General features: G+C 38.1%; 1 non-coding gene across 1 annotated transcript; it reads left to right on the top strand.

Moving 5' to 3' along the window:
* Positions 1-13,422: 13,422 nt before the first annotated feature.
* Positions 13,423-13,528, top strand: LOC122028342. The gene has a single exon (XR_006124744.1). It is a non-coding gene; the product is annotated as a small nucleolar RNA R71 (small nucleolar RNA).
* Positions 13,529-13,840: the final 312 nt, after the last annotated feature.

Below are 13,840 nucleotides of genomic sequence, written 5' to 3'. Positions count from 1 at the left end.
GATTCAACCAATCGATTGATATAGGTAAGAACCTTCTACTCAAGGACGTTATTATACTTAGTTATTTGGCACCAATACAAGTAAGTATAATAAACAAAACAAATGCCTTTATTTATATACAAGAATATGATACAACGAGTCCATACAACAATCATCAAATGATTGGCTCTAGGGCTCTAACTAACACTACACGGCACGTGTGGAGAACCTTTGCCAGGTCGTGTCTCCTATACACGGCCAGATCCATGCCGTGTCCCCCACACACCCTCTTCATCTTAACACCCTCTTCTCTCCAAAACCCCTCTCTTCTTCAACCCTTCTCTCAAACCTTCTCAGATCTAGGTCTAAAACTTTTCCTTTTCTATAAACTTCACCTAGATCTAGATTCTTCTCTTCTCCTACATCTAAGATCTCCATTTCCTTAACCAAAGATCTTGTTCTTTGAGATCTCTTTCCTCAAGATCTACTTCCTCCAACCATAAATAGTACCCATCCCCACTCAAATTTGACATTATGTCCAACCTTTTAAAGAAACTACGCAAGGGAGGTGGTGGATCAAGTGGAGACAAAGGGAAGGAGCCAAGCAAGGATAAAGGGAAACATCCGGTGAAAGGCAAAGGAAAGAGGAGATCACGCGACGAAGGTAATGACAATGAATTCAATATTGTATTTAGAAATGATGATCATATAACGAGATTTGAAATTCTTATCAATAGAAAGATTGTGTGTACAAGATATATGGACCCAACTGTCCTTGACATGATATAAATTAGAGATGATGTAGACTGGATGATAGGGTTCCTAGATTGGAATGATATATTGTACTAACATCTACCAACTTATCCTCGACTTGTTTTGGAGCTTTTAAGTTCTCTAGATGTCCATTTGCCAATGAAGATGAATTCATTGGCAAGATAACTTTTAGGTTGATGAATCAAGACTTTCAATGGACATTTAGTGAATTTAATACCTGTTTTGGATTTCTTCCGGTAGTTGTTGAGGGTTTGATTCTAGGTTTAATTGGAATAATTTTTGGAATTCAATCACCGGAGTAGATCACCCTTATTAACCCTCTAGAGCCAAGGCTTCTCACATGCAAAACCTTGTTTTTAGATATCTACATAGAATCATGAGCAAAACTATTTTTGGTAGGGGGGAAAGTGATGGAGTCGTCAAAAAGGTAGAACTTTATTCTCTATGGGCTATGCTGCATAAGGTTGATTTTAATTTCGGTTTTCATTTCTTGCAAATCTTAGTGAGAACTGCGAGGGCATCTTCGCGATCAATAGTTCTTGGTGGTTTGATTACTCAAGTAGAAGTTAACTTGGAACTTGATTTAGATGGGTTGGAGGTTGTTTATGGCAATGATATGATCGATATGGATGCATGTCTTGCCATGAAAATGATTATTCGGGATGAGAGCGGTTTTGCATTTCCTAGGAGGAATGGTTTTCCTCTACCTCTTCTTTATCCTGAACGAACTTCCATTCATAACCCAGCTAATTGGATAATCACTGATGTAGACCCCAAGAATGTCCCTTCCATATCCGGAGACACAGAGCCACACATTGAGCCCTCGACATTTGGATACCCGCAGCCTTCCGGACACCCGGATCCTGCTTGGCATTCTTTTACCTATGGTACGGGCCCCTCCAGATTTGACTTTTCTGATTTTCATTCTTCTCTAGAATCGCTTCATGAGAAGCATGAGGCCCAATGAAGAATGTTGGAAGGTCGCTTCTCTTTATTAGATAATCAGTTTAGAGAAGTACAAGAGCACTTTCAGTTCACGAGGAATGTTCAAGGTCAAGTGGCTGAATTTTTTCAGGATTATGATATAGATCAAGCTAGAATGAGAGATTTTATGCAAAGCATGAGTGTCACTAGCCAACAAGTAGATGCTTTGTTTGAGTATCATATAATCCTGTGTGAAACTCCAGGTTTCCCTAGTTTTCCCATTGGCCAACCACGTCGTAGGCACCCTTTTCCTCGTCCCCCTCCACCTCCACCTCCACCATATTGGTTTCATCGGGACGATGAAAAGTTTGAGTCTGGGGAGGGTGTCAAAACCTGATTTCTTTTTGCATTTTAGTTTTCAGTTTTTGCTTGTTGTTGGCATGTTTAGTTTTTGTTTTGCATTTTATTTCGATTGTCTTACTTTGATTGCTTGTTTTGATAGTCACTTGACTATCTTTTGAAATCTTGTGGCATACATCTTGAGAACATCAAACATCACTTATATGCCTTCTTGTCTTCATGATTAAATGTTAGCTCGTTCATTATCTAGATTCATGATGTTAAAATGATATTAGTAGTATGCCTAGTGTACCTCTTTTCTCTATCTTGAGTAGCATGATGTAAGCTAAGTATCTTATGGAGATGAGTTTGTCTTGGCTTGACCTTAAGGATCTTATTTTCTCTACACTTTGACTTGATGCTTGAATGGTTGATATCATTGAAATAGTCATGATTCATCTTGCTTGTTTAGTACTTGGTTTCCATGGTGATTTCTCAAACTTTATTTTGGTTACTGGATGAGACTCAAATCATGTAAGCTCATTGGGAAAAATCAAAATATCCCAACATTTGTGCTAAAAGTACATTTATGAATAAGATTTGCACAATACAAATACTTATGAAAAAAAAAATGTGAAAAAAAAGCAAAGGATAAAAGTGAATAAGGGATATAAAAAATAGTTGTCGTGAGTGGAATCTAGTAAGTCACCCCTTTGAGATCGAGTTTGGTTACTGGGGAAATGACTGCTTAGCTTCACTTGAGATTGAGCATGCCTTTGAGACCATGGGTAAATTAAGAAATATGAACCAAGTGTTTGGCAAGTAAGTGCCTATCACTAGTTACTTGTCTATCACCGGAAATATTAGGAATTCAAATTTGATGATGACTTGACTAGGACATAGATTGAAACTTGAAGATTTTTGAGTTGTTTTCGCACTGTGCACAGGGTACTTATGTCTGAGCCATACTTAAATTGTTTTCATGATCATGCTTACTAATGAAACCTTTTGATATAGTTAGGAGAATGCATTAGGGATATGAGAACATTGTGGACCATATGAATTTAGATTGTAGTATTTTGCTTGAGGACAAGCAAAGGTTTAAGTCTGGAGGTGTGATGTGCGTAGATTGTATATACTTGTTAGCATGTTTTGACGCACATTCACATACTTTGTACATGCTTTGTCTACGTATTTTTGTACTTCCAGCTTTCCATTTAGCATATTACTCTTTTTGTTCGGAGATCTCCTTTTGTGCATTTTTTGTACACAGGAGTCGAATTTGGTGAAGATTTCATGTTCAAGGCCAAATCTGCAAGCAGAGCAAAGGAGGAAGGCATCATTCCTAAACCTCACACGGCCCAGCCATGGGGGGTTTCCCTGGTCGTGTGGAGATTTCTAGCCATGTGGCTGAAACAGAGAAGGAAGTTGCCACGGCCGTGTGAACCTCACACGACCGCGTCAAGATATGGAACCCAGCAGGAGCAGGCCATGTGCAGTACACGGTCATACTAGCATTCCAATGTTGAAGACTTATATGGCTGTGTAGATCTATAGAGACGTGTGAGGTTTCCAGAGACCATGAAGGGCTTGGCCGTGAACACCACACGGCTGTGCGAGATCTCCAGTGCCAGAGACTGCCCAGACCGTGTAGATCTACACGGCCATATGAAGGTAGCAGATGCAGGGTGTGCCACGGTTGCGTCTCACACACGACCATGTGAGTTGTGCAGAGAGGGAAGTGAGGCAGGCCGTGTGAACCTCACACAGCCGCGCCTCGGGGCCGTGTGGCACCCAAACCTCACCTCTATATAAGCTTTCCTCCTTGATTTGATAGGGGATCTTCTCCCCTTTGGGATAAAGGAAGATTTGGGCGATTCCTTCCATTCTTGGAGGGATTTTTGGGCGATCTAAGGGAAGATCTTCACCGATTCGACTCCAAGATCGAAGGATTGGATCCGAAGACCATTTTTCTCCGTAGATAAGTTTTCTTTCTCTCCTTTCTTGGATTTGAGGGATTAGAAATGCTTGTAATCTTTGTTTCTTTCAAATTATTTCTTCAATTTATGGAGTAGACTTCTTGTTCTAGGATGGAGGGAGTATTTGTAAGGGAATCTTGATGTAAAACTCTTGTGGATATGCCAATTTCCCATTTCTATGATTTTATCCTGTTTTGTATCTATTTGATCTTGTGTGGAATGTTGTGATTGTGCCTAATTACCATGCTTGATTGAATGTTTGGATATCTTGTGGATCTTATATAGGTAATTCTTCATTCGATTTTCCGAGGGATCTTCGTGACATGAACATGCCCGTGTAAGGACGTTTGAGGGATTATCTTGAAAGGGAAATTAGGTATTTCAAGAGGGTAGGATAGATTTATGCACTAATCTTTATATCTTGATGGGTTGATGAGTGATGGACTCTTATGTTGATTTTTCGAGGGACACACATGACAGGCAAGCCCGTGTAAGGACATCATAGATTCATTCCTAATTGATCAATTTAGGTATGGATTTCTGTCCTAGGTCGGTTCTCTATTGCAAGAGAGAACCGACTGTAACGCCCCGCCCCTTCCTGCTCAAGCTGACGGGGGTTACTTATCTTTTCTTCTTAAATAGCGGAAGTCTTATCTATAGTATATATATTTTTTAAAGCTTTTCCTTTACTTTTCAAATCATTATCACTAACTACCTATCATATGAGTCACATAACATGCTCAACATAAATTTAAGCCATAGTACTAAAGAGTATGATGAAATGTCATGGGGTCATAAAGGAACGACATAAGCATAATTCTTATTAACTAGAAGCAGGTCTTTTTCTTTAGCCGAGTCACTACTACACACGTCCTTCTTGCCCCCCCCCCTCCTGCTGCTCCCTTAGTACATCCATTCTTTACCCTTATCTGTGGTACAAGGAAAGTAAGCTGTGAGCACACAAGGCTCAGTAAGATCCTTTCCTACTCACAAAAATCGTATAGCATAACTAAATCTCCAAGGCATAAAGCATAAAGACAACTCATCATATCATGTATAGAAGCATCATATCATAACATAATCGTAAGGTATCATGGCATATCATAACATGCATCCTAGCTTAACATAATATAGTCATAATCATCATGGCATATCATGGTAAAATCATAATGTGCATCCTAACATAACATAACATAATCATAAGCATTATAGCATATCATGATATAATCATAAAGTGCATCCTAGCATAACATAATCATAGTCATAGCATATCATAACATAATCATAAAGTTCATCCTAGCATAACATAGCATAATCATAGCATATCATAACATAATCATAAAGCTCATCCTAGCATAACATAACATAATCATAAGCATCATGGTATATCGTAACATAATCATAAAGTGTTATGCGAGATGACTTTCAAAAACATGATTCATGCAAAAATATATGCAACATGTCTTTTGAAAACTTATTACATACATACTTAAACATAATCATAACATGATTAGGGCCCCGGCTTGTACCACATACATAAATGCGCGTGTCCTATGTAGGTCCAAGGTAGTAAGTCTTGAACCTAACAAGGCATACATACTAGGCCCGTTTCTTAGTCCATCGACCTAGGGGCACTTAGGAGCCCATCCCTAACGAGGCCCGTTTCTTAGTCCATCGACCCCGAGGCGCTTATGGAGCCCACCCTTGGTAAAAGCCATATAATGTAAAGTAGCATGTCATACATATCATGGTTCTTATTATTTCATGCACATCATATTTCTTATCATATCATACCATACAAAATTTGGGCACACAACTCATCATAATAGCATGTATGATTTGGGCACACAACACATCATAAATACATGCATAGTTTGGGCACACAGCTCATCATAAAAGCATGCTTAGTTTGGGCACACAGCTCATCATAAATAGCATGCATAATTTGGGCACACAGCTCATCATAATATCATGCATAAATTGGGCACACAGCTCATCATAAATAGCATGCATAACTTGGGCACACAGCACAGCATAAGGGTTACCAACATACTTAGATCATAAGTACACATAATTAAACATAGAAGCATAGCAAGCTCTTACCCCATCATAAAACATTGCATGTGAGATACATGGGAATCATATTTAGATTTCTAATCCCTAATGTCATATAGTGGCCGAAACATATAGTGGTGACTTAGGTAAAAACCCACATACAAGCATGTGAACCCTAGACCAATAGCATATCATATACCATAAGGAAAACATCATGAGTATGTTTAAGTTAGGTTCTAGGTTTCCTAAGCTTATAAACTTATCATGGCTGAATCTTATCAAGCATTACATTGGGTTAAAATCAACATTCAAGCATGTTAACCCTAAACCAATTTCATAGCAATTATTCCAAGGACCATCATGAGCATAATTAGGTTAGGTTCCAAGTTTCCTAGGCCCTTAAACTTGTTGTGGCCGAAACCTTGTAAGGTTTGAATCTAGGTTTCAAGTGTCATAAAAGCATGGAAACCCTAAACAAATTTCATAGCAATTATTTCAAGGAACATCATGAGCATAATTAGGTTAGGTTCCAAGTTTCCTAGGCGCTTAAACTTGTTGTGGCCGAAACCTTGTAAGGCTTGAATCTAGGTTTCAAGTGTCATAAAAGCATGGAAACCCTAAACTAATTTCATAGCAATTATTTCAAGGAACAACATGAGCATAATTAGGTTAGGTTTCAAGTTTCCTAGGCCCTTAAACATGATTGTGGCCGAAACTTGCAAGGCTTGAATCTAGGGTTCAAGTGTCATAAAAGCATGGGAACCCTAAACAAATTTCATAGCAATTATTTCAAGAAACAACATGAGCATAATTAGGTTAGATTCTAAGTTTCCTAGGCCCTTAAACATGATTGTGGCCGAAAGTTCATAGGCATGAAAACAAGTTCTAACCTTACTACAACATGAGCATGTCATATAAATTCATAACTTGTCTTAAGGATGATCATGGCATGATTAGTTTAGGTTTAACAATTTTCTATGCCCCTATTCCTATCATGGCCGAATACTTAGGAGCATGGAATAAAATTCATTCATCATATAGGCATGAGTATATCATGTTAACAACTTTCTCATCATGAAGTACTTATCATAAAACAAAAAGGAGCATGCTTGGTTTGAGTCTCAACTTACCTATCTCCTTTATTCATGTTTGGCCGAGAGTCTAAGGGTATGACTCCAAGTTATAATCAAACATTCTAGCATATAAACTTTAGATAAATCCCTACTTTAAGATACATGTTACAAGAAGCACATTGAGCATGTCAAGATTTAGGTTTTTACATTTCCTAGGTCCTTCTTTTTGGTCTTGTCTTCGCCGAAAATTTCATGAAGGTATATTATGTTTTTAGACAACCAAATCTCATAGAAAATACACAAGCTATTGTACCACAGGTGAGGGAAACTTACATCCTTTCGCTTGTGGTTTTTCTTAAGGAAAAAGGTATCCTAAGTGCCAAGGAAGGAGAAAGCTTCTTCTTCTTGTACCTCCTTTTGCTTCTCTTGCTTGGAAGGTATAGAACTTGAAGGCTTCCTCTCGAAATTCAGTTTTCTTGGAGAGGAACTTAGCTTAGCTTTTGGAATAAGGAGAGGGAGGGGCTCTTGGTTTCGGTGGAGAATGGAGAAGGAGCAGGAAGGAGGAAGAAAAAGAATTTAATCTCTTGTTTTTCTTCTCCCAATCTATTTATTCCTTTGCAAATGAAACATGTCTTCATTCATTCCCTCAACTCCTCTTTTCCCTCATTCCTTTAATTCCCATGAAAATAGAGAGAGGGAGGGAAGTAGGCAATTTATCTTTTGCTTGCTTCTTCTCTTAACCAAGAGGAAGAGGAGGTAAGCAACTTGGTTTTCTCTTGCTCTTTTGCTTAGTTTTCTTTTATTTTCTTCTCACCTTTAACTAGATTTTCATTCCTTTCTATCCATATATTATTCATTATTCTAGTGGTTATCATACATCAATTTATCTCTATTATTTGTGGGAGGTTCAAGGTTCAAACCTTGACCTCACCTCTTCTTATTCTATTTTGGTTTCTATTTTCCCTTTTTCTCTTATTCTTTTTATTTCTATGCTCTAAGGAAAATTAATACTCATATACTTATCTTATAATTTCGTGGGTGTTACACCGATAACCTTCTACAATGATGGACAATTGAGAAAAAGGATTTGGTAGATCATTTACATTGAAAAACCTTACAAAGAAACCAAAACTCCTAGAATATCCCTTATCATTGCCTTTATTCTAGTTGCCTATTCTTTCATTCTTTTGTTTACCTTTCATAGTTATACTTAGACTTTGTTAATCCATTGATTTGTTGTCTAGCTAATTCGCTTTGAGACATTCTTAGTGCTTATTCCAGTCCCTGTGGATACGATAATCTTTTATATTACTTGTATTTTCGTACACTTGCGGAGAGACAACACCTCTCGAGTTGAGTCACACGGTCGTGTGGCTCACACAGCCATGCCCTTCTTCTGCTCCGCCAAAGTCACACAGTCGTGTGGATTCACACGACCGTGACCTTCCTCACTACTGGAGACTTAGCACGGTCGTGCCATTTAGCACGGCCGTGTGCTGCTTAGACATGGGGGGTTGACACGACCTCTGGTGTAATGGCACGGTCGTGCCATTTGGCATGGCCTTGCCTTGCTCTGCCTCTGGATTGTTGACACGGTCGTGTGGGTGTTACCGTTCCGTAAGTGTATGGATATGTCGTTAGTAATAAAGAAAGATATCGTATCCATAGGGACTGGTATAAGCACTAAAGATATCTCAACACGAATTATCTAAACAACTAATAAATTGGTGTATGAAAACTAGTGCAACTATGAAAAGTAAAGAATAGAGATAAAAAAATAGAAACAAGAATAAGGGCTATGATAAAGGATATTCTAGGAGTTTCAGTTTCTTTGTAATGTTATTCAATGTAAGTGATCTACCAAATCTTATTCCTCAATTATCCATCATTTGTAGAAGGTTGTCAGTTCTCTCTTGCAATAGACAACCGACCTTGAACTAAAATCTATACCTAAATATGATCAATTAGGAATGATTCCTATGTTGTCCTTACACGGTCTTGCATGTCACGTGCATCCCTGAGAAAATCAACATAGAAATTCATTACTTCTAAACCTCATCAAGATATGAAAGATTAATGCATCCAATCTATCCTACCCCCTTGAATGACCTTATTTCACCCTCAAGATCATCTCTCAATCGTCCTTACATGGGCTTATCTGTCACGAACGTCCCTTGGATAATCGAGTGAGCAATCACCTCTACAAGATCCACAAGATACCCAAACATTCAATCAAGTATGGTAATTAAGTCCAATCACAACAATCCTCACAAGATCAAATAGATACAAACAGGGCAAAATCATAGAAATAGGAAATTGGCAAATCCACAAGAGTTTACATCAAATTGACATTAAAAATGCTTCCTCCATCCTAAAATAAAGAGATCTAATCCATAGATTGAGAAAAGAAACCCAAAGAAAAAAGGATCTCAAGCATCTTGCTCCCAAACCCCAAGAAGAGACGGGAAGAAAAGCTTATCTACAATGAAGAACGATCTTTAGATCCAATCCTCGTTCCCGAAGTCGATTTGGTGAAGATCTTCCCTTAAATCACCGGAAAATTCCTCCAAGAAGGTGAGGAATCACCCAAATCTTCTTTCCCCCCAAAAGGCAGAAAGATCCCCCCTTGCAAATGTTGAAAGAAACCCTTATATAGAGGTGAGGTTTGAGCGCCACACGGCCCCGAGACACGACCGTGTGAAGCCCACACGGCCTGCCCAACTCCCCTCTCTGTCAAGGTGACATGGTCGTGTGATGCTTACACGGCCATGGCATGCTCAGCCACTACCCCCTTGCACGTCCGTGTAGATCTACACAGCATGCTCTGCCTCTGATTTGGAACTCTTGCACGGTCGTGTCTGGGACACGACCAAGGCTTCCTTGGTCTCTGGAAATGTTGCACGACCGTGTGACACACACGGCCAAAGTCTTCTTCTTCTCTGGAGATGTGACACGGCCATGTCATGCCCGTGTGGTTCTCACACACCCCTTGCATGGCCCTTGCATACCACTTGTCATGGACCTTGCACACCCCTTGTCATGGACCTTGTCATAGCTCTAAATGTCTATGTTTCATTTCAGCGTCTTTTACACCATCAATATGGGGTTTTCTCTAGTTAAAGTCTTCATCAAAGTTGTGTATCTTGAAGTTATCTACAAATCGGAATAAAGAACAGCCCAAAACTCCAAAAAAGCACAAAGTTATGGCCATTCTACTTTTGGTCTATAGTGCTGAAAGTTCCACACGGCCTTTGCACGACCATGTGACATTCACACGGCCGTGTGAAATTCACACGGCCTCAACACACCCCCAACACAACCTCCACACGTCCATGTGGTCTCCACATAGCCAGAACCTACAAGGACTTAGTTTTTGCATGCCCGTTACACTCTGGAAGCTCTAGACTTCATTTAAGCTCTGTTTTTGATCCAAATCACGTCCTATCAATCAAAACAAGTAAAGAGAAGATCTCTGAACAAAATATAATGGAAGTATAACATTATAAAGAAATAAGGTGCAATAAACATAGATTATGCCAATGAAATACAAGTAGATGTGCGTCAAAACATTCATAAAAGTATATATAATCTACGCACATCACACCCCTAGACTTAAACCTTTGCTTATCCTCAAGCAAAACCCGCAATCTAGATTCGTGTGGTTAGATTGTGCATCATAATATCTAGCAAGTCAAACTAATCCTATCAAATGATTTCATTGGTGAGCAAGATACAAAAGTAGTTTGAGTATGACCTAAGTAGTAGTCCTCCGTTCTCAGTGCAAAAGTGGCCTAAATTTATCAAGTTTCAATCCCTAAGTCTAGTCAAGTCGTCATAAAATTGTGTTTCTTATTCTTCCGGCGATAGGCACTTACCTGCCACATGCTAGGTTCGTTCCCCACAAAAATACTATGCATTGTCTACATAAGGTCTCAAAGGAATACTCAGTATCAAGAGAAACATAACATTCATTTCCCCAGTAACCTAACTCGGTCTCAAAGGGGTGAATTACTAGTTTCCACTCACGATAACTATTTTTTTATCCCTTATTTTCTCCTTTGAATGTTTTCAAGGTATCAAACTTGAACAAACTTTCATTTTTTTTCTTGGGATTGATTTTTCCAAATGAGATTACATGATCTGAGTTTATCCAGTAACCAAAATGTAGTTGAGAGGTCACCATAGAGGCACAAGTACTAGTCCAATTCTATGAATCATGACTATTTTAAAGTTATCAACCATAAAAAATAGGCATAGTGTATAGAGATCCTAAAACAAGGCCAATACTTAAACTCTTATAGTAAAAATATTGCTCACTTCATGCTATCACAGATAGAAAAAAATAGATCACTAAACATAATAGCACCATAAGTAACCAATAAACCACATAAATTTAGAACAAACATGCTAGTATTTTGCAATAAGGAACAAACAATCATGATGTGATGAATGATGCAACTAGGAAAAATTTATTATGTAAAAAAAAACAACCAAAAACTAAACTAAACAAAATGCATTTAATGCCCCCCCCCCCCGACTTAAACTTTTCATTATCCCAATGAAAATTATAAATGATATATGGAGGAGGTTTTATGAAGTTAGAGGAGTTACCAAGTGATGAGCACCAAATGGTTGACATTCATGTACTTGAAGATACTCCTCTATCCAATACTCACATTCCTCCATAACTTTAAATTCTACAAAATAATGATAGATAAGAAAAATCAAGTAGAGGGTATGAGCTTATTATGAGGAAAGAAATGAAACTAGAAAGGAACTTGAAGGAAACTAAAACTGTAATGAAAACAAGATTGAACTTGGATTGCCTCCCAAGAAGCTCTTGTTTAAGGTCATTAGCTCAACCACCTCATTAGATTCATCTAAATCTCGCTCTTGGAGGGGTAAGATATTTCAACACCCTCCTACCGAGGGCTCTTATTATGGAGGGAGCTTCCAATATAGGAATTACAAAATGAAATATTGCTCTCTCCATCTTCGTCTTCTTTGAAGTTCTCTCAGGTGGTCGAAGACGGTTCAGTGCGAGCTTCAAATTATTAGCCCAAGTGAAATCTGCACATGCAAAGAAAATACAAATCTCCCACAAATATATTAGATTAGATAGAGCCATAACCATATTAAGATAAGCAGAATAAAAAATAAAAACTGAATCACATCTAACAAAGTCAATGATAGGTACCCTTATAAAATTTTCCAAAAGATCATAAGAAATACTAACCTTATTTTGCTGAGAGATACCTGAAATTTCTAAACATGTAGATGTGACTTCCTTTGAATCAAATGATGGTTCAACCTCTGACTCAGGTGTTGATGATACCAATGATGGTGATTCTTGAGACTCTGCTAGCTCTGCAAAAGTCCCTACACATTGTTCCACAACATGATCAATTCTTACAACCTCTTAGGGTTTTGTGGACAAAGGTGATGATCCTTGAGATGCTTCTTCTACAACACAGCTCCCTACATATTCTTCCATATCATCATCAACACATACATCAAAAAATAAACCAACATCCATATCCTTAATAGGAGAATCAATAACAAGAGGATCAATAACTTCACTTGCAGTTTTAAATTGATCTACCACATCACATTCATCATCTGAAAATTTAATGTCACTATAACACCCTATAAAATCTGAAGGCAGATCTGAAAACTTATTTAACACTGCATTATCAATAAAATCCTCATCTGAAAAGTCCTTATCTTCATATACATTCAAAAATCTTCACTCAACTATATTAGTGTCACCGGATTTGCCGAAGTCTTTATTTTCATTAACCCCCACTAACCTTTGTGGAAAAGAAACCCTTAGTGAAGGTTCTGGGAAAGATTGAACTTCCTTTTTCCTAAATTCCCTTTGAGCTTCCAGTGTTGGTGTGATCAATAACCCAACATCGTCACACTTTTCACTAGATCTTGTCTGTGAAAGAGGGAGATCTCCTTTAAACCATTTTGAAACAATACTTTTAATCTTTGCCCCCAAATGTTTGAACTCCCCGTTCTATGACTTATGATTCTCAAGAGTCATAGATGGTCGAGTTACAATTTGTTTGATAGGCTTTATAGCATTCATGGCTTGCACTTCATGAATGTTTGAGGGAAATTTCATCCAACTTATGTTCGACCATTCATGGAGGTTCAATGTCACTTGATCAATTAACATATATGCTTCATCTACACTTTTGTCCATAAAAGAACCTCCAGCTAATGAATCCAATAAACTCTTGTCTAAGAAAGAAATTCCTCCACAAAATATATGCAGAATCAACCATTTTTCAAAACCATGATGATGGCACTGCCTTTGAAGACTCTTGAATGTATCCCATGCTTCAAATAATGATTCTCCATTTGCCTAAGAAAAATTTGTTATCCAATTCCTCATATGCACTGTTCTGCTTGGAGGGAAAAAATGATTTAGAAATTGCTTCTCCAATTGCTCCCAACTTGTGATACTTAGAGGATGGAGAGAATATAACCAAATCCTTACTTTATCCTTGATACTGAAAGGAAATGCCATCAATCGAACTGCATATGCTGACACTCCTTCACATTTCACCATATCACAAATCTCTAAAAATGTTTCAAGATGTAGATAAGGACGTGTTGGTGCAAGAAGCATTCGACAATCGAACTCAAGTCTTGATAATGGCAAAGGAATTCAAAGTTAAGTCTAATTGTTTTCTAATTAGTATGATT

This window comes from Zingiber officinale, chromosome 10A (genome assembly GCF_018446385.1).
Source record: "Zingiber officinale cultivar Zhangliang chromosome 10A, Zo_v1.1, whole genome shotgun sequence".
In the NCBI taxonomy this organism is placed as follows: domain Eukaryota; kingdom Viridiplantae; phylum Streptophyta; class Magnoliopsida; order Zingiberales; family Zingiberaceae; genus Zingiber; species Zingiber officinale.
The sequence above is the reverse complement of the archived record's forward strand: the minus strand, read 5'-3'. Positions and strand labels throughout refer to the sequence as shown.